This window comes from Megascapheus bottae, chromosome 35, assembly GCF_031878675.1.
Source record: "Megascapheus bottae isolate mThoBot1 chromosome 35, mThoBot2.hap1, whole genome shotgun sequence".
In the NCBI taxonomy this organism is placed as follows: Eukaryota; Metazoa; Chordata; class Mammalia; order Rodentia; family Geomyidae; genus Megascapheus; species Megascapheus bottae.
Window position 1 is genome coordinate 6,074,874 of NC_143543.1, and position 26,556 is coordinate 6,101,429.

The window sequence follows — 26,556 nt, forward strand, 5'->3', positions numbered from 1 at the left end:
CATTTGCTGGAGTTCAGTCACCTTTTTATTTGTGGATTCTATGAATTCATCCATCTTTCTTTGAACAGCCTTTATTATGGCCTCCTTTATGGCTTCTTCTTTTTTACTTATCACCTTGTTTATGGTTTCCTCTTGTTCAGCTATGGCTTCCTCCCTTATCTCTTTCTTTATATTTTCACATTTTTCATTAATGATGTTTATCAATTGCATTTGTACTGCACTTGGAAGATTCTCCTCTTGGTTTGCCAGTGACTGTTCCATTGGCTGTTTACATTGGGTGGGGGAGGTGGGAGGTGTTGTTTCTTGATTTGACATTTTTCTTGAGTTTCTTGTTCTGCCCATTTGAAAATGGGAGCAAGATTAGTACTAAACACGATTATAGTTTTTCAGATATGTCCAACCTAGACCTCTGTAGCTGGCAGACTCTAGATGTTCACAAGTTTTGATTGGTGTTATCACTCTTTCTTTTTGTGCAGTTATGGACTAGTCTAATTATTCACTGATAAGCGATTTATATCCAAAACAATAAGCCTCTCAATCCAATCTCTATTGTCTTTAAGTCCCTTTGAGCCTAGAGAATGATTAAACACCTAGATATACAATGTTGCTCAACAGCCATCAAGTGTAGATCCATGTAGTATAAGGGTTGAAAGAGGAGCAGAGGTCCAGAAATAGAGAAATAGAATGAGAGAGGTGTGGGGGTAAGTAGGTAGAGTATTTAAGTACAATGTTTGGAAAGTATTAGAATAAAACTTATGTGTTCCTGCCTGACTAGCTCTTAGCCCAACCAGTGGCCTCACAGTGGACCATGGGGTGGATCTGCGAGCTTCCGTCTGAGCGTGGTTGGCGGACGTTTTCCTGTGCTGCTTCCAGTGGCGGCCCCATGCCAAGGGTTTGGGGATTGAGAGTTTCAGGAGCTCTCAGCAGGTGCTCTCAGCAGGACCAGCAGGAGGCCCCTCTGTTCCCAGGGGCGGGGCCCAGCTGGGGATGTGGGCTCCAAGGGCAGAGCTGTGCCTTTTTGGTTCTCAGAAGGGGAGCTTGGCTGCTGGTTGGCCCTTCAGTTCCCTGCTGTGTTTCCACTGCTTTGTCAGAGTCTGTGACTGTGGGGGGGGGGGCCCTTGGTGGTGTCTTGCTCAGGATTCCTAGCTGGAGGATGTCCTGCTCGAGAATTGAGGGGGGGCAGATGCTGGCTCCTATTTACCCACACCCCCTACCCACTGTTGTAAGGCAGGGTCCCAAAACGCTCCACTCTCCAGATCCAGTGGCCTGGGTGAGGAGCCTGGTGGGCGGGTGGGAGCTAGGACAGCTCCGCCTCCCCTGGTGGGGTGCTGAGTATTAGGGTCCGCCCGCTCGTCAATCTCCAGTCAGAGGGCTGGGGGTTGAGCCCGTTGGGTGGGTGGGAGTTGGGGCAGCCCCGCCTCCCTTGGTGGGGTGCTGGGACTTATAGGTAGCCCGCCTGTCAATCTCCAGTCAATGGCCTGAGGGAGGGGGCTGTTGAGGGGAGGGACAGGATTCTAAATTCCTTGCCCCCCTGCTCCTGCCAGTCTTTCTCGGGCGGGGTGTTGGGGTCTGAGTTAAGTTCTATTGCTTGGCACCCGCTCCGCTTTCCCGATATGTTTGGGGATGCGCTGTATTACTCACGCCTCTGCGTTTGTCTGCGGGAGCTCCTCGGTGGTGGGGAGTCTTTCACTCCCCTCGGGTCTCGGCTGCCACCTGTGTTCTGCATCTGGGTTCTGCCTCTTGCTGTTCTGTTTCTGCCTCTGGGCTCCGCTGCTTGCTGTCTGGTTCTGCGTTTGGGTTCCGCTGCTTCCGCCGTTCGCTGGCCCGGTTCTGTGCTGGTTTCTGCAGCCGTTGGGCTCCCAGCCTGGTGCCCTCCACTGCCGCCACTTTTCGTGGGTTAGAGCTGGAACCCGCCCCCGCTTTCCCCGCGTGGACCCGGTGCCCGCTCAAGCCGCTGTTCATAGCTTGGTCCAGCGCGGCTTTCCCCAGCTTTGGGCGAGAGGTGGGGGAGGGGTCCTCGCGTTCCGAATTCTTTGAGAAAGTTGAATGTGAGCTTTATCTGGATTTCTTTTCTGGTTAGAGTCCTTCTCCGTTGCTTTTTGAGTTTGTTGTTGTGGATTTCTTTAGATAGTTGGCTCGTGGGACTCCCTGGTTCTCTCTTTTTGTCAGAGAAAGCTAGGTAGCGTCCCTATTGTCTAGGCGCCATCTTCCTTCTCCCCCTCTTAATTTTGTCTGGATGATCCCTCCATAAAATCTTCAGCTAGTGTTGTATTGAGGACTATTTCAAAGTCTGATTAACATTGTTCAGTAGTTGGATAGTGTTTAAGTAAATACACATTTCAAACTGCAATTTCATCTTGTAAATTTCATCCTTTAATTACATTATGATTGTGTCACTTTCTGTCACTTTGAGTCATGTCTATTGGATGTGCTATGTTAAAATACGGCAGCCTTCTTTTAGATTTCATTTGCATGGACTACCCTTTCTTATACTCACAGAGGGGCGTTGATGGTGAAGTGCATTTCTTGACATCAAGGTATCCTTTGACCTTGAGATTTGCTACATTTAGCCATTCTAATTCATTTTTGGCCATCTTGGCTTGAATTCTGGGTCTGGGCATTGACACTGAGTTCTTCACCTCAAGGCAAACCCCCTATCCTTGAGCCACACCGCCACTTCCAGTTTTCTAGCAGTTAACTAGAGATGAGTCCCACAGACTTTAGTTGCTGGGCTGGCTTTGAACTTTGATCCATACATCTCAGCCCCCAGGACAGTTAGGATGACAGGTGTGAGCCACCGCACTCGGCCATTCTAATTTTTATTGGTAGAATTTCTGGCATTTCCATTCACAGTCATGGTTGACAGATCACATCGCAACACAGCTAATACGTGACATGTTCTCTGCGTTAACTGAAACTTCTTCCACATTATTTTAAAAATTGTAATTAATAGAAGGGTTACATTGTATTCGTCAGATAGAAGGTGCATTACTTCACAAAAATCGATACACTTCTCATGGTTTTGTCCCCCTTTCCCTCCCTTCTCGCTCCCCTCAATTTTTCCCCCTCCCTATCCTATTTCAAAGAAACAAATTAAAATATACCAGATAACAAGGTAAGATACTGTAACAATATGAGATACCCAAGGGACAATACAAGAGATGCGAAATAACATAGTACATTAACAACAACAGTAACACCTCATATGGTTCTTGTTTCTATATCCCGAATGTCTTTTCATTTAGCTTCATCCTACGTGGCCTTATGTATGTAGTTTTTGCCCTATTGTAAACCTGTGCTAAGAGAGTTCAAAGTTTATATTAATTATGAAAAATGATGGAAACCATTGACCCTATGCTCTTCTCAGTCTGAATTACTTCACTTAATATGACTTTTACCAAGTCTTTCCATTTCCTTTATGTCATTCTTTCTGATAGCAGCATAGGTGCCGGGGCCTACCGGCAGCAAATTGGGGTTCCTGAAATAGGGGGCAGGGACTGGAAAAATTAGAAGAGAGACAAACACATCGGGTCCGGGAGGTCTGCAGCCCAGGCAAAAACTGCAGCTCTCGTTTATTCTCAACTCAAAGCTTATATCCCCTCCCCAGACCAGGGCACTGCCAGGTGTTACATCCAGATGGTTAATCAGGGAAATGTTGGGGGTTACATTCATATGGTAAATCTCAGATCAATAGAACAAGAGAAGGCCAAAAAACAATAAGACAATCAAGCAATTATCTGATGCAAATCAAAGTACAGTTTGATTCCACTCTTGCTCCCGACATATCCGCCATTTTTATTTTAAAAGAAACACAAGTGCAATTTCTATTCTTTCCACTATCTCTAATATCTCTAATTATCCTGTCTCACTTTCCAAAAATGACTGGTCCCTTCATCTAAAGGGGATTGATGGGCGGGGATTCAGCTTCTGTGACTTCTTCAAGCTGAGTCAAGGGCGTTGTCTCTGTGCTTGACCAGGGACCTTAAGAAGCCCAGCCTGTTTTATCAGGGATTGCAAGCATTAGATATCAGGAATAATAATTTGCTCCAAACTGGAGATCATATTTAACATTTAACAACTGCACAAACCATCTTTGGCTACAATAGTGTAGCTTACATAGCACCCATTTGCAAAGGCTTTTTCTTGAATGTCTGGGGAACTAAATTTCTGCAACCTTAACAATGCTTCAGTTGTCAGATCTAAACAGATTAATAGAGACACAAGCCTCAGATCCACAAACTTTTCCTGAATTTGTGGCTGGTGTCAAAAATAAATAAATAAATAAATAAATAAATAAATAAATAAATAAAAATTTCGCTCAATTAGCACTTTAAACTACCCACTATCACAGAAGATTGACAAGTTCCTGCCCAGTTATGAAAGGCACGGGCACTAGTAAGGCATGCTTACAAACTATTCTATGACCTCCCGGCTCTGATTAACATTGAATGGCCAAGCACGAGTGACTCTAGGATCTGACACCATCTCTGCCATCCACGCAGAGGCTTTCTGCATCTGGATACTTCATTGTCCCAGTAGTGTCTCTCCACACAGGGATAAACATCCCATGGGCATTTCACTTGCTTGGTTGCTGGACTTGAACTCGGGGTCTGGGTACTGTCCCTCAGCTCTCCAGCTCAAGGCTAGCACTCTGCCACTTTGAGGTCCAAAGCAACTCTGCCTCAGCATTCTGCTGGCAGATTAGACACCACAGTCTCACAGGGACCTTGCTTTGCCCGGGCTGGCTGGAAACTGCAGCTTTCAGATCAATGAGTCCTACAAAAGGCCAAGTTACTCCAATTAGAAGCAACAAGGTGGTCAACTCAGAAATAGTCTCTAAGCATGATCTTACCTGGAACTTGGTAAGAGCCAAAGTTACATCTGAATAAGGATTGCTGTCCTTCTCCATGGGCCAGCTGGAAATTGCTATAAGGAGACTTTATAAGAGCAGGCTAAATAGCAATTAAGCAATCATTTTGGTAGTCCTAATTTTCCTTTTTTCTCTTTCTTTAAACATTTAAGACAACTTCACTTTCAAATATTGTTTAGAGACCCATTTCCAATGTTCTTAATAACTTTTACTGATACTGGCTTAAACAATTCACACCTTAGCCTTTATTTGCAATTGAAAAACCTTTAAGGGCACAAAGAACTCCTTCTGTCCTCAGGCCCCCTAGGGCCCAAGGCACTCCTCTTGCCTTTTAGAAAAAAGGGGCTCTTTTGCAGTTCAGATTGCTGTCTAAAACTCCAACAACAGTTTAAAAACAAATAACAGTTTTTCCCTAATGCAAGAACTATAGACATCAGTGCACCAAAAGCCTAAGTCTGGACTTAGTTTCCTTCCCTTTTTTAAAATACACCCAATTGCATGGAGATAAACCTTTAAACATTCCTTTAAAATACTAATCACATTATCCACACTTTACCATCAGCTTTCTAGTGTCAGTTTGCAAGAAAAGACAGACAGGCAAAGTTTCTGACGTTAATGAACAATTTTACATTGAAATCTCTAATACATGTTTCCAAACTTTAACTAAAAGTAATAAATCCCAAATTCCCTAACACCTCTGTGCTAAACAGGATACAATGTTTACAATGTAAACAGCTGTATGCCTTGCAATAAAATGCAGATTTCAGGATCTAGAAAAATATTTACCAGCTTTTCTTAAGACAATGCGATAAACCTTTGAGATATAGGAAACATTCAAACCTACTAATTTTTTGAAGTTCAGACTTAGATTTACCCAATTCCCTTTGTGTTTCAAATGAGCTCAACCATTGTTTTATACAGCATGCTGACAATTTAACCTTGAACATGTTCACTCACACCCATTCGCACACACATTCATACTCAAAGATCTTAAAGCGCGCAAAATTAATATCGGCCGTTCATTTTCCGGAAAATTTTAGTATCATGAAGGTTTTTTGCTAATCTTATTCTTGTGGGTGACAACCAAGTTTTAAAACGAAGCCCTTTTAACAAAGCGACTAGCTAAAATTAAAGACTGAAGTTTGTGTCCTGCCACCAACTTTCTCTAGACTGTCACTTCAGCAGGTTGTAAGAAAAAGGAAACTAGACGAAGACTGCAGCTGCTTTGTCTGGCCTCTGCTCACCTCAGCTGCAGCCAGTTGGGAGGGGCCATACCAGGCCCGAGTGGAGCGAAAAACTTTTTACTTCCCAGAAATATTGAAAAAGATACCAAGGATGTGCTTGTGTACACGCAGAAAAACCATAAAGATCCATATTTAGAACTGGTACCAGTTTTAAAGACAAAACTGGACAAAACAAAACAAAACAAAATACCCAAGGAAAACTATGTAACACGAACAAGACAGAGAAGCAGAGACTTTTAAACAGAATCAGACATTGACATATAACAAGAAATTTGGACTCAATCAGATACACTTAACATAAAAAACATGAGCTCAAATGAATGTTTTCACCAAACAGTTATTTTTAGATTTAGACATGTCTTGCTGGTGGGACTCTCAGGTATGTCTTGTTATTGACAAGAAACTCAGAAGGGGAGGGGGGGTCAAGGCGTCCCTTGACCACCCAGGCCTCTGTTTTAGGCCCACAGTGCACCTTTTCAAACAAACAAACAAAAATAAAATAAAATAAAATAAAACACAGACATACAGGGGGTCGGCCGACTTCTACTTACCTCTGGAGGCCTTTGCTTTTCACCTGGGCATCTTTTACAAAAAAGGTTATTAAGAAGAGGGATGGTAAAGACAAAATAATGTCACATATTAAATTGTGTACAGTCAATGAATATGTTAAAAGTTCCCTACATAATAGTAAAAGGAGGAGAAACACAGCTCATATGAATGTGTTGAAAAGAGGATCAGTAGCAGTCCCAATTGACATGCACAAATAACTCAGGTCCTTCCCACATCACAGGATGCACCACTGGAGGGTTGGGGGTGTAGGCCCAGTGAGTCGCTGCTTGGATGGCCACTGTCACTCTCCACAATCCGAACGCAGCCTTCAGGCAGCCAGCGGCGTCATTTTCTCCTTGTGAAAAAACACATACATGCCCTCGACCCCAGGTTAGAACAGGATCGGGTCCATGCCAAGCACCAGTTAGGGGATCCTTCCGCTTTACTAAGGCAAAAGCACGCTGCTCTCTTTTTTCCCAGAATCGCTGAGCAGCAGATAAATTATTTGAATCCAAATTCAAAAAATTTAAAACAAATAAAGCATGATTAAGTATATTCACAGGGGTAGCGGGATACGACTCTCCTTTCTGTATTTTAGCAATTTGATGTTTTAATAATCCATTAGCTCTCTCCACGATGCCTTGACCTTGAGGATTGTAAGGAATGCCTGTAATATGAGTGATATTATAGGAATGGCAGAAGGATTGAAATGCTCGGCCTGTATAGCCAGGGCCATTATCTGTTTTTATTTGCGAGGGAATCCCCATCACAGCAAAGCATCGAATGCAGTGAGAAATACAATGTTTAGTGGCTTCCCCAGCAAGGGGGGTGGCCAAGATAAAATTAGAATAAGTATCTACAGTAACATGAACATATTTTAATCGGCCAAATGATGGAACATGCGTGACATCCATCTGCCAAATGTGATTAGAAAGCAGTCCTCGTGGATTTATACCTAAATGGGGGGCTGGTGAAAAAGGGACACAGTTGGAGCAAGTCTTAACTATTTGTCGTGCTGCTTCTCTAGATAATTTAAACTGTCGGCGCAAGGCTCGACTGTTTTGATGGTGGATGGCATGTGACTGCTTAGCAAGTTCAACCTGAGTTAAGTAAACTCTGGTGGCAGAGTCAATAACCGCATTGCCCTCACTTAAAGGGCCAGGAAGATTAGTGTGAGCTCGAACGAAGCCAAAAAAACAGGGGTGGTTGCGAGAACAAAGCAAAGTTTGTACTTGGCGAAATTGGGTCTGGATATTGGAGTTAGTAGTTCCAATAAAGGGAACAGTTTCTATGACTTGAAGAGCACGAATTACATATTGACTGTCTGAGTATAAGTTAAAGGGCTCGTCTTGTAACAGGACGAGTGCTTGTAAAACAGCCTCCAATTCCACCTCTTGGGCAGAGGAAAAACCTGTAACCCAAGATTGAATTTTCCCATTAATGGTCAAAGCACCCGTTCCATTTGAGGATCCATCTGTAAATACCAAAGCGGCAGAAGATAAAGGCGAGGCCTATACTATGGAAGGAAATAGAAACGTATGACATGCAGCAAATTGGAGAAGTTTGTTAGACGGGTAGTGATGCAAAATTTTTCCCGTATAATTGGCCCAAGCAATGGCCCAAGGATCGTAATGGGAGAATAGCCAATCTTGTTGTTGTAAATTATATGGGACACAGATAAAATGAGGTTCCTGACCCAAATATTTACGGGAATCCACTCGGCACATATGTATCAGATTAGCTACCAATTCGTAGTAGGGGGTCAGCACTTTGCCGCCTGTTGATGGTAGATAAAGCCATAAAAGTGGGCCATCCTGCCACAATACAGCAGTTGGGGAGTGAGAAGTAGCTAAAATGTAAACTCCCCATGGTTTAGAATAGTCACAATAGGTCACTTGTTGCTGGGAAATTGCCTTTTCTACAATTTGGATGGCCTTCCTGGCGTCAGGATTTAATTCGCGCAAGGATGTAGGGTTGGTATCTCCTTTTAAGAGATCAAAGAGGGGTTTTAACTCTCCTGTGGAGAGCTTTAGATAAGGCCGAAGCCAATTTATATCTCCTGAGAATTGCTGAAAATCATGAAGAGTTCTTAAGTGTGAAGTTTTCAATTGTATTTTTTGGCTTTTAAAATAGTGTGGGCCCAATATATGGCCTAGATATGTAAAAGGGGGGTGTTCCTGAAACTTTTCAGCTGCTATTATAAGGCCAAAGAGGCTCAGATCTTGCTTTAGTTGTCCAAAGGCTTGTCGTACGACGATAGGGTCAGAACAAGCCAACAAGATGTCATCCATATAATGAACAATATAAACAGAAGAAAATTTTTCACGAGTGGAAGAAGTGGCTCTAGCTACAAAACTTTGACATAAAGTTGGGCTATTTGCCATGCCCTGTGGAAGCACAAGCCAGTGATATCGCTTCATGGGTTCTTTAAAATTAACAGAGGGGACGCTGAAGGCAAAGCGCTTACAGTCTTGAGGCGCCAGGGGTATAGTATAGAAACAATCCTTCAAATCTATAATAATCTTATAAGTATCCTTTGGGATTGCCATGGGTGAAGGCAAGCCAGGCTGTAGGGCCCCCATCAGTTCCATTGACGCGTTCACTTTTCTCAAATCCTGTAACAGCCTCCATTTACCTGACTTTTTCTTTATAACAAAAATTGGAGAATTCCATGGAGAGTTAGAAGGGGCCACATGTCCCAAGTCCAGCTGTTCCTGTACCAGCTGCTGCACTGCAATGATGTTTTCTAGTGAAAGAGGCCACTGTTCGACCCATACCGGTTCTTCAGAGAGCCAATTTATGGGATCAGCATGAGGGGGAGGGAAAACGACAGCTCCCGTTAAGGGATACCCTAATCCTTGTCTCGTAGGGTGAGACTGGGGTTGGAGTGGCTCTAGCTCCCCCTGTGCTGCTCGGCCTAGTCCCCTAAAGGGGAGGAGGCCTTGATCAAGTAACTGCTTAGTGACCGCAGCACTAGGACTAAACATATACACTCCCATTTTTTCCATGATATCACGACCCCATAAATTAATTGGCAGATGATCCAGGACAAATGGCTGAAAATGACCAGAGTGCCCTTCCTCATCTCTCCAAACAAGGATCGCACTGCTCTGCTGTGGGTCATTTGCTTGCCCAACCCCCTGTAGGGAAGTCATAGAGGTTGTCAGGGGCCATTGGGCTGGCCAATGTTTTTTAGATATCACAGACACATCTGCTTCAGTGTCTAATATTCCTTTAAAGGGCTTTTCTTGTATAAATATAGTCATCTCAGGCCTCTCTTGTTTTCTGCTTTGTACCCAATAGATATCAGAAGATCTAAATCCTCTCTGTCCACATGGGGAATTAGCAGTCCCCCCGGGAGGTAAAGGCACAAGTATTAGTTGTGCTAATTTTTGACCGGCTGGGATTGATACCACGTGTTTCGGGGCAGAGGCCATAACTTTGATTTCTCCAGTAAAATCCTGGTCAATTTTGCCAGGTGTAATCTGTATCCCTTTAAGGGCTGAGCTACTTCGCCCTAACAGCAATCCAGCCACTCCCGGGGGAAGGGGGCCGAAGACCCCCGTGGGGAGAGCTTGTGTCCCCATCTCTGGGGTCAATACTGAGCAGGTGGAGGAACAGAGGTCCAATCCTGCACTGCCTGGGGTGGCATGGAGGAGGCTGGAGACTGATCTTGGGGTGTTGTTAGAAGATGCACTTGTGGCCGAGAAGAGGGAGGGACTGCCCCATGGTTTTGCGGGGCCAGGGGCTGGCCCCTTCTCCAGTTTCCCGAAAACGGGCGGCCATTGCGATTTGTTGCTGACTTGCAATCTTTAGCCCAGTGCTTCCCTTTACCACAGCGTGGACATGTGCCAGGTGATTTTTCTCTCTTTAACCTGGCTTGGCGTGGGCATTGCGTCATCCAATGTCCTATTTGTCCACAAGAAAAGCAATGCCCTGGGGGTCTAGCATCCCGAGAAGGCCGCCGACCTCTATATTTTAGAAATTCAGTAACAGTCTTTCCTTGAGGAGCAGCGGCTAAAGTAAGGCCTTGCACATGGGAGGGTCCAATATCAGCACACAGTGAAATAAAATCCGTGATTCCTTCCTTGTTCCTATGGGGTCTGATAGCCGCCTGACAGGCGGCGTTGGCATTTTCATAGGCTATGTGTCTAACTATAATCTTCCTTGCATTCTCATCTTGTACTAGGCGGTCTGCAGTCTCCATTAATCGAGACAAAAATTCTAGATAAGGTTCATTCGGTCCCTGTTTAACTTCTACTAGATTTTTTGTACGATTGGAATTGCGTAACCTTTTCCAAGCCTCTCTGGCCGCAGCATTTATTTGTAAATAGGCCTCCTTTGCATAACCCAATTGATCTTCGGTGTTTTTATAGGTTCCCTCTCCTAACAACTGATCAACAGTGTAAGGCAGGTTCTTAGACCCATTTGTTTCAATTTTAGCCCGACACTGTGCAGTGAACTCTGTCTCCCATAATAAGTACTCTCCTGCACTAAGGCATGCTCTGGCAAGCCGCTTCCAGTCATTTGGGCATGCAATACCAGCACACGCGGCCTCCAATATTACTTGAGTAAAAGGGGCAGTTGGCCCATATTGGGAGCAGGCATTTTTTAAATCCTGTAATAGTTTAACAGGAACAGGTTGATGGTATACTTGTTGATCATGATCAACTAAACTAGGGAAGCATCCAGGCCCTGAAATATCTTCCCTCTCTCTAGCAGTCTCAGTCAGGTTTAATTGCGATGCACTGTGCCTGGTTGTGGTGCCTGTTAAAAGGGACTTGTTGCTAGGGCTTTTAGGCTTGCCTAAAGGTTGAAAAAGGGATTGAGGCTGTAAGGCTGCAGCCGGAGGTGGTGGGTGTGAGGGGTAAGGTTTAGAATCAGACATCATAGTGGCCTGAGGGTCATCTTTCTTTCCTACTTCTGGGAGGGCTCTCTGCTCCTTCACCATTTTCGATAGAACATGTAGCATTTCTTCTAACTTCCTCTCCACCGTAGCCATCCGGCCCTCCATTGACTCATCATAACTTTCCTCCTTGATATTCAAACCTGAATTCTGATACTCAATATCTACTGGTTGTTGTTCCCTTTTCAAGATCTCACTCAGACTCTCTTGGGCTGCTGCATATGGCTCAGCCTCAGGTTTTTCAGAAGGGTCCTTTAACTCAGAAATTTCCCTTAATTCAAGATTAAGTTCAGCATTCTCATGTTGAGGATCTATGCATTCATTTACTAGATTCCATACATCAATAGCCTCTACTGGGGTCTTTTCGGGGCCATATACATTATAATATTCTTGAATTCTTTTTCCTATCCGCTGCCAGGCTTTTTGGAATTCCTCCTCTATAGACCTCGGGCATGCCTCCTCGACAAACTGTAGGAAGCTCTGAAGCACCCCTTTTTCCACCCACATTCCGTGGGCTTCAAGTAGGTCTGTTAAAATCGGTACAAATGACCTATGGCTATTAACTTGACCCATAATTTTTACTCCTGACTATACACTCTCTTAAGATCCTCTCTTAATAGTCCTACGATGTGTTACTCACCACAGCGGGGTCCTCCACAGTCGTCCCAGATTTTCAGGGTCCCTGTTCGGGCGCCAGATGCCGGGGCCTACTGGCAGCAAATTGGGGTTCCTGAAATAGGGGGCAGGGACTGGAAAAATTAGAAGAGAGACAAACACATCGGGTCCGGGAGGTCTGCAGCCCAGGCAAAAACTGCAGCTCTCGTTTATTCTCAACTCAAAGCTTATAACCCCTCCCCAGACCAGGGCACTCCCAGGTGTTACATCCAGATGGTTAATCAGGGAACTGTTGGGGGTTACATTCATATGGTAAATCTCAGATCAATAGAACAAGACAAGGCCAAAAAACAATAAGACAATCAAGCAATTATCTGATGCAAATCAAAGTACAGTTTGATTCCACTCTTGCTCCCGACACATAGGATTCCACTGTTAAGAAATACCACATCTTGTTGACCCAATCATCCACTGAGGGCATTTTGGTTTGTTCCATAGATTTGCTGTGGAAAATAGTCTTGCAATGAGCATCATTGTACTAGTGCAATTAGTATGTCCTTGTTTCTGGACCATTTGGTAATGCCAAGTAGTGGAATAGCTGGGTCATAGGGGAGCTCTATGTGTAGTCTTTTGAGAAACCACCATACTGCTTTCCATAGTGGTTGAATGAATTTGCACTGCCAACAATAGTATAGTAGTGATACCTCCTGGCCACATCCTCACCAGTATCCGTTATTATATTTCTTGATCCTGGCCATTCTAACTGGAGTGAGATTGAATCTTAGAGTTGTTTGGATTTGCAATTCTTTTATGGCCAGAAACATTGAGCATTTCTTCCTGTGTCTATAGCCACTCTTATTTATTCTTCAGAGAATACTCTAAATTTTTGGCCCATCTTTTAATAGGATGGTTGTTTGGAAATTAGTTTTGGAGTGATTCAATATTTTGTGCTTTTGATATATTTTACATATTAGGCCTTTTTTTGTTGTATGGTTAGTGAAGATCTCCTACTCTGTAGGCTTTCACCCTTAAAATTTATACCTGGTTGGATACAAGCAATATACTCTTGCAATAACTTCTACTTAGGTAGGTGAGCTACAAATACTATGATTTGACGGCAGTCCAACTAAGACCTTTTGTGAGACTCTTAAATTCATTTAACCACCAGGAACGAAGGGCTGGGGCTAGTGACTCATGCCTATCTACTGACGAAGCCGATGTCCTCACATCTAAGATTACTCTTCTGTTTGAAGTTTAACCTGTCAGAAGTGTTTGAGATTCTTACCTCAATTGGCCACCAAAATCTTCAGTAGAACTGTGTGTCAAGTGGTAGAGTGCTACCCTTATGGGAAAAAAAGTCCGAGACCGGGAATTTGGCATAGAGGTAGATTTGCTTGCCTAGCATGCATGAACACCTAGGTTCAATTCCTTGGTACCACATACACAGAAAAAGCTGGAAGTGGTGCATTGGACCAAAGAAAGTGCCTAAGCCCTTAGTTCATGCCAAAGGACTTGAAAAAAAAGCCCAAGGTCAATGCACAGATCCTGAGATCAAACCCCAGGACCAGTATCAAAAAGCAGACATTAACACTGATTGTTTAAAATAGCAATGATTTAGAATAGCATCATAAAATACAAGTCCCATATTTCTTAGGAAGTTTTTAACATTTTTTCAAAGTAACACAGGAATCACATCATGTTGTTGAAATATTTACTTTGCGACATTCTGTGGAGGCTTCATTCAGGGGTTAGTTGGTCTACTATTTTAAGCATCTTCAAGGAATCCTTGAATGAGCCTGTGTGAGAAGATTCTCACTTCATGGCCACTAGAAAGTAAGATGATATTATGGCTTGGCTTAGTGATAGAGTGCTTGCGTAGCAAGCATGAAGCCCTGGGTTTGATTCTTTAGTTACCACATACACAGAAATAGCCAGAAGTGGTGCTGTGGCTGACGTGCTAGAACACTAACATTGAGAAAGTTCAAGGATAGTGCCCAGACCCTGAAGTCAAGCCCTATGTCTGGCAATAAAAAAGAAATAATATGCTTAATGGAACATTATGTTAAAACATTATATTTTTGGAGTATTATGTAAAATTCTGAGCAGTTACTGACACATACCTGATTTTCTTCAGCCTACTCACTCTGTCTGCAGTGAGAGTTGCGGTGCTGGATTCAGAAAATCTCCTCAGGAGGGAAAGGGTGCCTGTTCCTTTTCTTGCACACCTTGCCCAGACAATGAGATTGCTAATGGAACAGGTAAGCTCATGTCTTAGGGGGAAATTCATACTGTCTCCTACTATCCTCATCCATGCAAGTCAATACAAATGCAGAATTGCAGACTCAAATTCTTCCTCCTTCACTTAGTAATTTAATTGTGACAGTGGTTGCTACTTCTCTTCGGGGGAAAAAAGACATGGGCTCTGATTTACATTTAGGATTTTTTCTAGTCTGTTGTATGTATGTTTACTCAACTACTCAGTAATGTAACTTTAACTTCTATCACATTACATGCAAAGAATTTTTAAGAACAAGATCTATATCTTCAATATTACCTTTGAACTACATAGAAAACACAGATTTTGCCCATCTTTACTTCCTATTACTTAGAAATCTTGGGGCAAGTACGTTGGGTTGGGTGGATTTAAGGATCAGACACAGGGTTGGCAGTTTGGCCTAGTGGTAGAGTGCTTGCCTAGCATGCACAAAGACCCAGGTTCAATTCCTTGGTACCTCATACATAGAATGACAGGATCTGTTGCTGTGGCTCAAATGGTATAGCTCCAGCCTTGAGGAAAGCTCAAGGACAGAGCTCAAGCCCTGGGTTCAGACCCCAGGACTGAAAAAATAACAAAACATGAGAATCAGGCACAAGTATTGTGCATAGAATGACTTTATATCTTCAAAGAGTGGTTTGATTCTCTGTTCCTGTACAGAAGAATAGAAAAGACAAACATAACAACTGAAAGGATGGACACAGTGTGCTAAAAGACATAAAGGCACATGCAAGTTTTACTCAACATATGTTTCTTTTTTGCCAGTGCTAGCCCTTGAACTCATGGACTTGGCAGTGTCCTTGAATTTGACAAGGCTAGTTTCTACCACGTTAGCCACAGCACCACTTCCATCTTTTTCCGTGTATGTGGTCCTAAGGAATCAAACCCAGAGCTTCATGCATATTTGGCAGGCACTATACCACCGGGCAACACTCCTGGCCCCAATATATAAAATTTTGAATGAGGGTTGGAATTGTGTACATAAGTCTGAGAGTTATGTCAGCATGAAAAAGAAATGAAATAATTTGTAGGGCATTAAAATGGCAATAAATAATATGAACAATCATCATTGGCAGTAAAGAGTTTCACTCAGACTAAAATACAAGAATGTAAGAATTCCTGTAAGAACATGAAGAATGAATAAAAGCAATACTGAGCATATCTGGTAATATTTACTTTAAGCTACTAAATTTTCACATGTCTGAATGTTTGCTTTTTAAGTACTGAAAAGGGACTAATTAGAATTTAATTTTCTTATGAGATTTGGAGCCGTGTGTGAAATGCTCAGATCATCAGCATGCCAACACAGAGAGGAATGAGTGTTTCCTAACTGCTGCAAGTTTCCTAGCTTATGGAGAACTTTGGGGGAGGCCTTGGCTTGCATGGCTCTTTCTTTATCTACATACACAGCAGTTGTTCTTGGGGTGTATATGAAATATAAGAACATTGCCATTGTTAAGGCTAATAACCAGACTCTCAGATACATCCTGCTCATCTCCCTTATCGTCTGCTTTCTCTGTTCCTTGCTCTTTATTGGCCATCCCAACACAGTCACCTGCATTCTACAGCAAACCACATTTGGAATTGTGTTCACTGTAGCTGTTTCTGCTGTCTTGGCCAAAATTGTAACTGTAGTTCTGGCCTTCTAGGTCACTCTTCCAGCAAGAAGGATGAGGTGGCTCTTGGTATCAGGGGATCCTAACTTCATCATTCCCATCTGCACCCTGATCCAGGGGACTCTCTATGGAACTTGGCTGGGAACCTCTCCTCCCTTCATTGACACAGATGCATATTCTGACCATGGTCACCTCATCATGTTATGTAGCAAGGGCTCCCTCACTGCTTTCTATTGTGTCTTGGGATACCTGGGCTCCCTGGCCTTGGCCAGCTTCACTGTGGCTTCTTTGCCAGAAACCTGCCTAACACCTTCAATGAAGCCAAGTTCCTGACCTTCAGAAAGCTGTTGTTCTGCAGTGTCTGGCTCACTTTCCTGCCTATTTACCACAGTGCCAAAGGGAAAGTCATAGTGGCTGTAGAGGTCTTCTCTATCTTGGCCTCCAATGCTAGGCTTCTGGGCTGAATATTTGCCCCCAAGTGCACATCATTTTGTTAAGGCCAGATAGAAATTCTATGCATGGCTTCTGGGACAGAAGACATCTTCAAACAAATAGGCCCTCTTAAGCTGAAATTTAAATACTTGACCAAATATACTCATTTGTGTTCTTGGAATCACTTCAACAGATGAGTGACATTCATTCCTCTAGTAATGGTACAGTCACAAGTAGTAGCCAGAGCCAGGTAAATTAGAATTTTTTCTGTAGTTTTTGGTTCTTTCTATTTTTTCTTTATTTAACCTTCCATCTCCTTTCATCTTCACTATTATATTGTGTGTGTGTGTGTGTGTGTGTGTGTGTGTGTGTGTGTGTGTGTGTGTGTGTGTATTATAGGACTTGAACTCGGCCTGGCCACTGTCCCTGAGCTCTACAGCCCTAGAATACCACATTACCCTTTAGCCAAGTCCCACTTTCCATTTTCTAGAGGTTAATTGGAGATAAGAGTCTCAGGTCCTTTTTTTCTGTGGCTGCTTTGAAGCTTGATCCTCAGATCTCAACCTCCTGAGTAGGTAGGATTATAGGCATAAGCCACCACAACCAGCTTCACTATTATATTTTCACTTCTGACTTGTAGTCTTATATTGCTTTATTAATAACTTGTCTAAAATTTCTTTTTTTGTGTCAGTTCTAGGACTTCAACTTAAAGTTTGCGTAGTGACACTGAGTATTTTTGTTCAAAGCTAAGGGCTTTACCTCTTAAGCCACAGCCTCACTATTGGATCTTTGGTGGTTAGATGAAAATAACATTCTCATGAGCTTTCTTGTCCAGGTTGGTTTCCAACTATGTTAATCACATCCCAGCTCTTTGAGTACCTAGGAAATAATATTAAAGTACATTAACTTCTTGCATGCATATCATTATGCTGCTTAGTCCTTAAATACATTTCAACAATATTTTCCTATTAACATGTTCCATGATTTCATATACTCATTACTGCATTTTGTTTAATAGTTTCTATTCCCACATCTGCTTTTGCAGTATTTATAAATCTATTGGTTTGAATCAGTCTACCTTGCCCCATCCTCTCTAGTTCATTTCCATCTCTCTTTTCTTTTTCCCAATTTTTCCTACTCCTACTTCCTCTATATGGTTTTCTATATGGCTCCTTTTTCTATATGGTTTTAGAATGTCAGTATTGCTTATATATATTACAAAAATATACTTCTAATGTATATCACAATGTATTAGATTTATGAAGCTACAGCTGAAGAAAAATGTAGATTCCTATGTTTGTTTATACATTGCTGGATATGCTTTTGAACATATTCTTGTTTAATTATTTTTCACACATTTTTATTATAATTAATACAAGGGTTACATTACATTTGCCACATGGAAGTTGCAAGTTGCATTAATTCACATACATTCGTACCCATTCTCCTGTCTTGGTCCCCAATTCCCTCCCCCCCTCATCTCTCATCTTGTTTTCCCCCCTTCCCTATCCAATTTCAAATAAGCAAATACAAATATATCCAATATATCAGATAACAAAGTGAGATAGTGTAACAATATGAGATAACCAAGGGCCAACAAATGAGATGAGAGATAACCTAGTAAATTAAGGACAACAATCACTCATTATATGGCTTTTGTTTCTATATCCTAGAGGTCCTTTCATTTAGCATCATACTATAGGGCCTTATGTATCTAGGTTTTGCTCTATTACAAATCTCTGTTTAAAAAATTTTAAAATACTGAACATACATATATTAGATATGTACTGGGTTATCTCATGATTATAAAAATGTTGTATTTCTCTTACCTTCCTTTTATGAAATTCATTATTCATTATTTGGAATAGACAGAATTATTGGGCTGTATACATGTTTAAAGAAACATAACTATTTAAGATGTCCCATAATGGACATCCATCCTTTTCATATTTATTTTACCTTTTTTTAAATTTGTGTTTCTAATAAGTGAGTGATTATATATTGACAATCACTTAGTGACAGTGGACTTCTATTACTTTAGTTTTAAATTGGAAGTATAACAATGTATTGGCCAAAAATAACACTGTGCTTATGTTCCTTTTAAAAGGGATAGCACTGAGCAAATATTTCTAAATTGTTAATATTTTATAAGAGATGGTGAAACTCTTAGTTTCTAATGAAGCTCATATTTTAAAATTTCTTCTTAATTTTATCAACAAGGTTGATTCGTTATTGTTGAGTTAAACACTGCTTACAGATTCAGTAGCAATCCAGTTACCAATTATGACAATATACAAACTTCCCAGTATTAACTGTGCAGAAGTCCGAGTGTATGTTGACCATCAGGAAGGAGAGGTGGTTATCAAGTCTGAGTAAGGAAAATGAGACAAGTGATGGACCTTAAGACATCCCATCCGTGTTATGCAAATGTTATACCCATTGTAGGTAGAAACTCTGGTGTTCACAATAGTGATAATAGGCATAAAAATCATGTGGACAGGCCAGAAGTTTGGCCTAGTGTTTAAATGCTTGCCTAGCATACACGAAGACCAGGCTGTGATTCCTCGGTACCACATATACGAAATATGCCAGAAATGGTGCTGTGGCACAAGTGATAGAGTGCTAGCCTTGAGAAAGCCCAAGGACAGCGCTCAGGACCTGAGTTCAGGCTTCAAGACTGGCAAAAAAATCAAGAGGGCATGTAAAGGTTTTCTATTCCTAAAATGATAGTTCATGAGATGAGAAGGCCACTCAAAGTGGTAGCAAGTATTTCAGGGAAGTACATCTTAAATACACATAGTATTTTATGTATTTATAGATTCACTGAAAAGGGCTGATGTATGACTGGATTGAGTCCCCTTTCATTAGGATGATGTCCCCAGGTTTCTTATCACCTTATATTCACAAAATCAGAGTGAAACTCCATTACCACCATGGTTGAATGATGCCACATACTTTAACATTATAATTCCTGCTGAAAGGATATAGAAAATATCTTCTTAAGGACAAGGAAAAAGTAAAGAAAAAAGGAACAACTCTTTTAGATGCAGAAAACCAAGATCAAATAGAATTCACAGCAAATATACTGGTAATAAAAACAAGATTCAGCTATTATCCTATCTACTGAGGAGGCTGAGATCTGCGGATCATAGAGCCAGTTTAGGCAGGAAAGTGCATGAGACCCTCAAGTACAATTCACCATCACCACTCCCCAAACTAGAAGTGGAGCTGTGGCACAAGTGGCAGAATGCTACCTCTGAGTGCAAATGATCAGAGACAGCACCCAGGCCAAATGTCCTATACACACATCTGCACACACACACACACACACACACACACACAATGGGAACACATGAAGTGGGCTTTCAGGAATCATCAGGTTTGGGGAAAATCTTTCCCTTAGTCTTCCACATTTGAGTATATGTGACAATCCTTGGATCCTATTGGCCTCCACATTCCTAGTCTTCTTTTGATTAAAAGAGAAAATGACAAGCAAGGATGTTTTTCAGATAAAGATCAAACAAAATTCTTTGAAATAGGAAATTTAAGTAGCCAAGTAAAAGGAAATTAGCAATCACATTTATAATCTAGAAATAAATACTACATTCTAACATACTTCTATCAGAATTGTACAACACATACTCTTGGTCTTTCATAAGCTGCAAAATCTAGTCTCATTACTTTTGCCTCAATTTTTCTCCTTGCAGTTTGAAATGAACATGTGGCCTGTATTTTTTCTACTTACCCCAATGTGATAGCAGAGCTGAAACACTGACTTCCTAGAAGAGAGACATGAAAAGCCTCTTTAGAGTACATGGAATTTGGTAGGAAATTGGTCATAATGCGGTAGTAAGGACAGTGATGCAAATATATTGCACTAGTCTCACACATTCTAGTTATGGTAAAATTGCATTGATGACTTCACTGAGAACATTTTATTCAAAGCCTCTGATTCCTTAAAATGAAAAAGATTTTCACATTTCAAGTAGAAAAAACTACTGTGTTTATGGACTAAATTTTGATACTTAGTTTACATTGAATTTCAGAAAAGGGACTTAAAATCTCATGTTTTCTTAAAGATTGCAACATATATACTTTAACAGCCCTTTGGTTAAAGGAAAAATAGCCTTCTTTTGTTTTGGTTTTTGTTTTGTCTTTTAGTCGTGGGGCTTGAACTCTGGGCCTGAACTTCAGCTCAAGGCTATTGCTCTACCACTTTGAGCCACAGCACCACTTCTAGTTTTCTGGTAGCTAATTGGAGATAGGAGTCTCAAGGACTTTTGTACCTTGGCTGGCTTTAAACCACAGTTCACACATCTCAGACTACTGAGTAACTAGGATTACATGAGCTACCAGCACCTGGTTTGAAAAATGAATTATACTGAAAACTGAACCTTAAGAAAAATTATGTGCCATGTCACCCTGACAAACAGTTAAAATTCCCTGACTTCTTCTGAGATTGGGGAGAAAAGGATAAAGTATCCAGATGGAAATATTGGGGTTTTTGTTTTGTTTTGGTATGTTTCGTTTTTGTCATTCCTGGGTCTTGAATGTAGGGCCTGAACATTGTCCCTGAGTTTTCTTAAGGCTAGTGCTCTACCACTGGAGTCACAGAACCACTTGCTGCTTTTTTTCTGTGTATCTGGTACCAAAAATTGAACTAGTGTTAGAGAGCAAACAAACAACCACTTAGGCCACAGTATTGACTTGAAAAATTGTGGCTTTGCCATTGTTCTGCCATAAAATATATTTCCCAAATTCCTGACCACTTCAGAACTGTATGAAACCAAACATTCCTACACTGAAAAAGAGTGAATCTGAGATCTGAATTTATACCATTTTACTCTTCACATATCTAGTCTTCAATGACAATGAAAAAATAAAATATCCATGTAAATAATGTAACCATGAACAATGTAATAAGGAAATAATTTCTCAATGGAAATGAAACACTTTTTAACAAATGTCAGACACAAAATTTATAAGACAACACACTAGAATTTGAGAAGTGTAATGAAAGTGTTTACAGGCACGACAATGAAAAAAAGCCTCAGAAACAAAGTAAAATTATGCTTGTGTAAGAAATATCAAGGAAAAATTAGATATCATCAGAAAGAATACAGAGAAATTATGCACGTATGCAGTCACTTTAAGGAAGCCATTACTACATTTGCTTAGTGGGGCACTAGGAGAAGAGGACAAAAAAAATAAAAACATTCATGGGGCCAGGCATTTGGCCTAGTGGTTGAGTATTTGCCTAGCATGCAGAAAGACCCAGGTTCGAATCCTCAGTATCACATACATATAAAAAAGCTGGTTGGAAATGGTGCTGAGGCTCAAGTGGTAGAGCTCTAGCCTTGAGAAAGACCAAGGACAGTGCTCACGGCCTGAGCTCAAGTCGAGGGCTGACAAAAAAAAAGAAAACAACCCCCCAAAAACATTCATGAAGATAAAAAATTAATGAATTCATACAGTATGAAGAAAAGTAAACTGAAAAGACTCTATTACCAGCTTCTTCACTGTAGGAACTGTTTAAAGGAATTTTCGAGAGAAGGAAAGTGTATGCTATTTCTGAGTACAAAAAAAAATTCAGGGCCGGGAGTTTGGCATAATGGTAGAGTACTTGCCTAGTATGAAGGAATATCAGGGTTTGATTTCTCTGTATCACATTCATTGAAAAAAGCTGGATGTGGTGCTGAGGCTTAAGTGGTAGAGATGTCTCCTAACCATGAGGTAGTCCAAGAACAGTGCTCAGGCCCTGAGATCAACCCCAGGTCTAGCAAAAGGAATAGCAGTACAAAATATAATTACATGAATGTGCAGCAAAGTATCAGCTGAATTGTGATGAGTGCACAGAAATTATGAGAAGTTTATACATATTCTCTAAGGAAAAATCAAATAGAAAACATACAAACATGCATAGTTATCTCTGTAGATCACTGATCACTTTATATTTGAATTATCTACATATAATAATTACAATATAAAGACAGTAAACTACAAGAGAAGGACTAATTGCTGTTGCTACACAAGAAAAACAATCTTTAAATATAAAGATACACATTATGGAGTGGTCCTAGATGTACACTTTGGTGGAATCAAAATTTCAGCTACAGAGAAGAAAATAATCTGACAGGTGTATAGTAAACAATGATGATCACATTTAAGAATATCTGGGAAATCTCCAAGGAATTCAGTTTTAAGTAACTTCACGACAACAGAATCGTGAGTAGGAGCTCATATTTATATCAATATTTATATCAATTTCCTCAATTGGACACTTCCTCAATTTAGACATGAGAATGTATTACATTTTAACTTGTAAATATATGGATATCTTAAAAATAAATAAACATGAAGAGACATAGACATAAAGGCATAAAAATATATTTATGTGAAACAGTTCAAAACTTATCTCAGGGAAAGTATGACTAAAGGAATAAAGGGACTAATTAAGATTACAGTTTTTTCCTACAAATATACTGATCTTTAATAGGTTTTGTGTTCAAAGGTATGCTAAACAGAGCATCAAATCACAAGAGAAAGAGGAAACCAAAATCATGATCCATAACTGTATGTGGTGATTTTGAGGCATCTAGATCAGTAATAGATTAAAAAGTCTAGAATGTCAGAAACGACATTGCTGCAGTTCATAGCATATTCCATCTATTGGACTCATTTAACATGACAGAACATTTCCTGACAGCAACTGCAATGTACACAATCTATCAAATAACATACTGCATTCACCAACAGACGATGCCGTATTCTACAAAATACATTATAGATTTTAACTTTCATAAATATTATATTATATGCTCTGTATCTATAAAGCTATACTGAAATAAAACTAGAAAGCAGCAGGTTTAAATCTTCTGGAGAAGCAAACAAGTAATCACAAATTTTAAACTGCAAACACAAAGGGAAGCCTTCAGGAAACTTAAAGGTTATAAGATGCAGAGACAAGAATGTAGGTTACTAGCAGTAAGCTCAATTAGTACCCAGTATTCTTGAGGAAATAGTGTCAACCTAGAACACCATACAAAAGTGTCCAAGTATATGATAACATATTTTAAGAAGAAAAGCATCTTTGTCCACATAGGACATTAGAGTCTATATAGTAACATGTGCAAACATTCCTAGAACTAATGGATTGTATCAGTATCATATCATACAAAAACAGAATAATACACAACAATGAATAATTTGTTTACATTAATTATCAATTCTTCTGTTAATTATATTAACTCAATTATCTCAGTTATGTTATTAAATTATATTGTATTAACATTTTATTAACTGTGTGGATTAATACTTATGCTAGATTTATATTGAAATAAATTTGGATAACATACTATATAGTGTATATGATATACTTTGTAGACAGTATACAATTATATAGTATATAATGTCTATTACAAAATGAATAATACGTATTAGTATATATAGTATGTCATATATACTATATAATTGTATATACACTATAGAACATGTATAGTACAATATATACAATTACATAGCATAGAATATGAATATTATATGATGTATGTGTATCATATAATTTTACACATAACATTATTATATATATGTATGTGCTATTACATATTATGTTATATAATATATTAAAATAATAGTATACTAATTATATGCATTGTTATATTATCATTCCATATACACAATATAATTTATGTATTATTTATAGATGTATACTTCTCGGTGCTGGTCCCAGGCCTTGAACTCAGTGCCTGGGTGCTAAGCCTGGGCTTTATTGCTCAAGGTAGTTCTCAACCAATTGAGCCACATCTTCACTTCTGAGACTTTGGGTTTGGTTTGGTTTCATTTGAAGTGTGTGTGTGTGTGTGTATGTGTGTGTGTGTGTGTGTGTGTGTGTTTGGTAGGTAATTAGAGATTAGAGTCTCAAGGCCTTTCCTACCCAGGGTGGCTTTGAATTCTGATCCTTGGATCTTAGCCCCCTGAGTAGTTAGAATTATAAGCATAAACCACAAGTGGTTGGCTATAGTGAATTTTCTAACACAACGTAATTACTGTATAAAAATATAAACTCTTTCCTAAAATTAAAAGACAGTAATAATTCAATTTCCTCCTCTCTTCTTTAAGTCAGTAGATTGTAAGAAAAGGACAGTGTTCACTTCAAACAAGAAAGAGATACATTCAAATGTAGATTTGAGTCAAATGATATCATTTTGACTTAATTTATAGAAATGTAGAATAACTCATTGTGTTTGTCTTCATAGCTCTAGGGCCATGAGAATATTTTTGCTTCATTGGAAGGATCTAAATATAATTTTGACTCATGTCGCCAGGTCATTGACATGCATGCAGATGTACTCATTTGAAGAGTATAATTCCAATGCTTACCAAACGCCACCCCCTCAAAGAAAAATAGATCTATCAGTAGTGCTCTTTTACAAATATCTGGATTCATAAATGTGCAAATATCTATATATCTCTATTTAAGAGTAGTGAAGGACCTGATGGAAGATTGTGGTAGAAAATGAATTTATCCTCATCATTTTTTCAGCAAAATAATGTGAGGCTTGGAGAAGTGTGTATGTGAGTGTGTGTGTGTGTGTGTGTGTGTGTGTGTGTGTGCGTGTATGTTACCTGTGTCAGTATGTGTATCAGTGTTGGGGCTTGAACTCAAGGCCTGGGAACTGTTCCTGTAACAATTTGCTCAAGGCTAGTGATCTAACACTTGAGCCATTGGTCCACTTCCAAATTTTTGTGGGTTATTTGGAGAAAAAGTGTCTCACAGACTTTTCTGCTTGGCTGGTGTTGACCTTGATTCTCATATCTCAGCCTCCTGAGTAGTTAGGGTTACAATCATGAGCCACTATCACCCAGTTAGGAGTATGGAGAAGCTCTGTGCTCAAAATTGCAGAGCTGAGGAATGGCCCAACCAAATGTAACTTCTGCCTTCTTATGCCCAGGGCAAGCACCAACATTCTGTTTTCACATCCAACATTCTGATTCTGTTCCAGCAGATCTCATATTTCCCCATTTTAAGTAGAACAACTTGTTCTCCTTGTTCTTAATGGGGAAGAAATAGAGTGTTTAGAAAATACACTATGAATCTAGGACAAAATAGCTTAGAAAGTGTGCATTTTACCAGGCCTGGTGGCTAACGCCTGCAATCCCAGCTACTTAGGAGTTTGAGATCTGAGGATCAATGTTCAAAACGAGCCTAGGCACTAAAGGCCGTGAGATATTACCTCCAATTATTCACTACAAATGGAGAAGTAGTGCTTGGATCAAGGGTAGAGTGGTAGCCTTGAACCGAAGAGCTCAGAGACAGCGCCCAGGTCCAGGGTGCAAGTCGCATGACCCTCAAAAATAATTGTGCATTTCATATTATGGATAGCATATAGCCCCAGAGATCTCAATCATGTACATGAACAAGGAAGGACGATTCTGGGAGAGATGAGAATTAGCTCATTCTAACCACAGCCATTGCCTTTTATGTGTCCTGTGACCCCCAAGTGAACAGAACAACTAGGTCAACCAAACATAAGTAATGGGCAAAGATGTCCCTCAGCAGGCTTCCTCCAGACACTGTAGCCAACATCAGAGGCAGCTTTCAAGTTCAAGAGAATTCATAAAGACAATCTGAGGGTCTTTGACCCTAGAAATGAAACTGTTTCCTTGGCAACAACGTTTCCTATTGCAAGAATGGAGAGAGGAATTATTGAAAACAAAAACTAAGACTTTTTTCTGATATTCATAGACTCCATCAACATACGATAAACTCTAATAAAATGAAGATTGTGTGAGAATAATGTGTTCAATGGGGCAGCTAAGACAGAAGTGAATCAACAAACAAAATAACTTTTGTTTAACTTTTCCAAACATAGTGTACTCATGGACAGGCTCAAGCTGTACTTGATAAAAATTCAGCAAATATTTATTCAGTATTTTCTATGATTTAACTGTCTGTGTGTGTGTGTGTGTGTGTCTGTGTGTGTGTGTGTGTGTGTGTGTGTGTGTGTGCACGCGCGCTCATGCGCCTGTTGGTTCTGGGGGTTGAACTT

General features: G+C 40.4%; 2 pseudogenes; one reads left to right on the top strand and one right to left on the bottom strand.

Moving 5' to 3' along the window:
- Positions 1 to 26,556, bottom strand: part of LOC150042562 (vomeronasal type-2 receptor 116-like) — a 306,813-nt pseudogene that overhangs the window by 121,790 nt on the left and 158,467 nt on the right.
- Positions 16,701 to 26,556, top strand: part of LOC150042564 (vomeronasal type-2 receptor 116-like) — a 43,681-nt pseudogene continuing 33,825 nt past the window's right edge.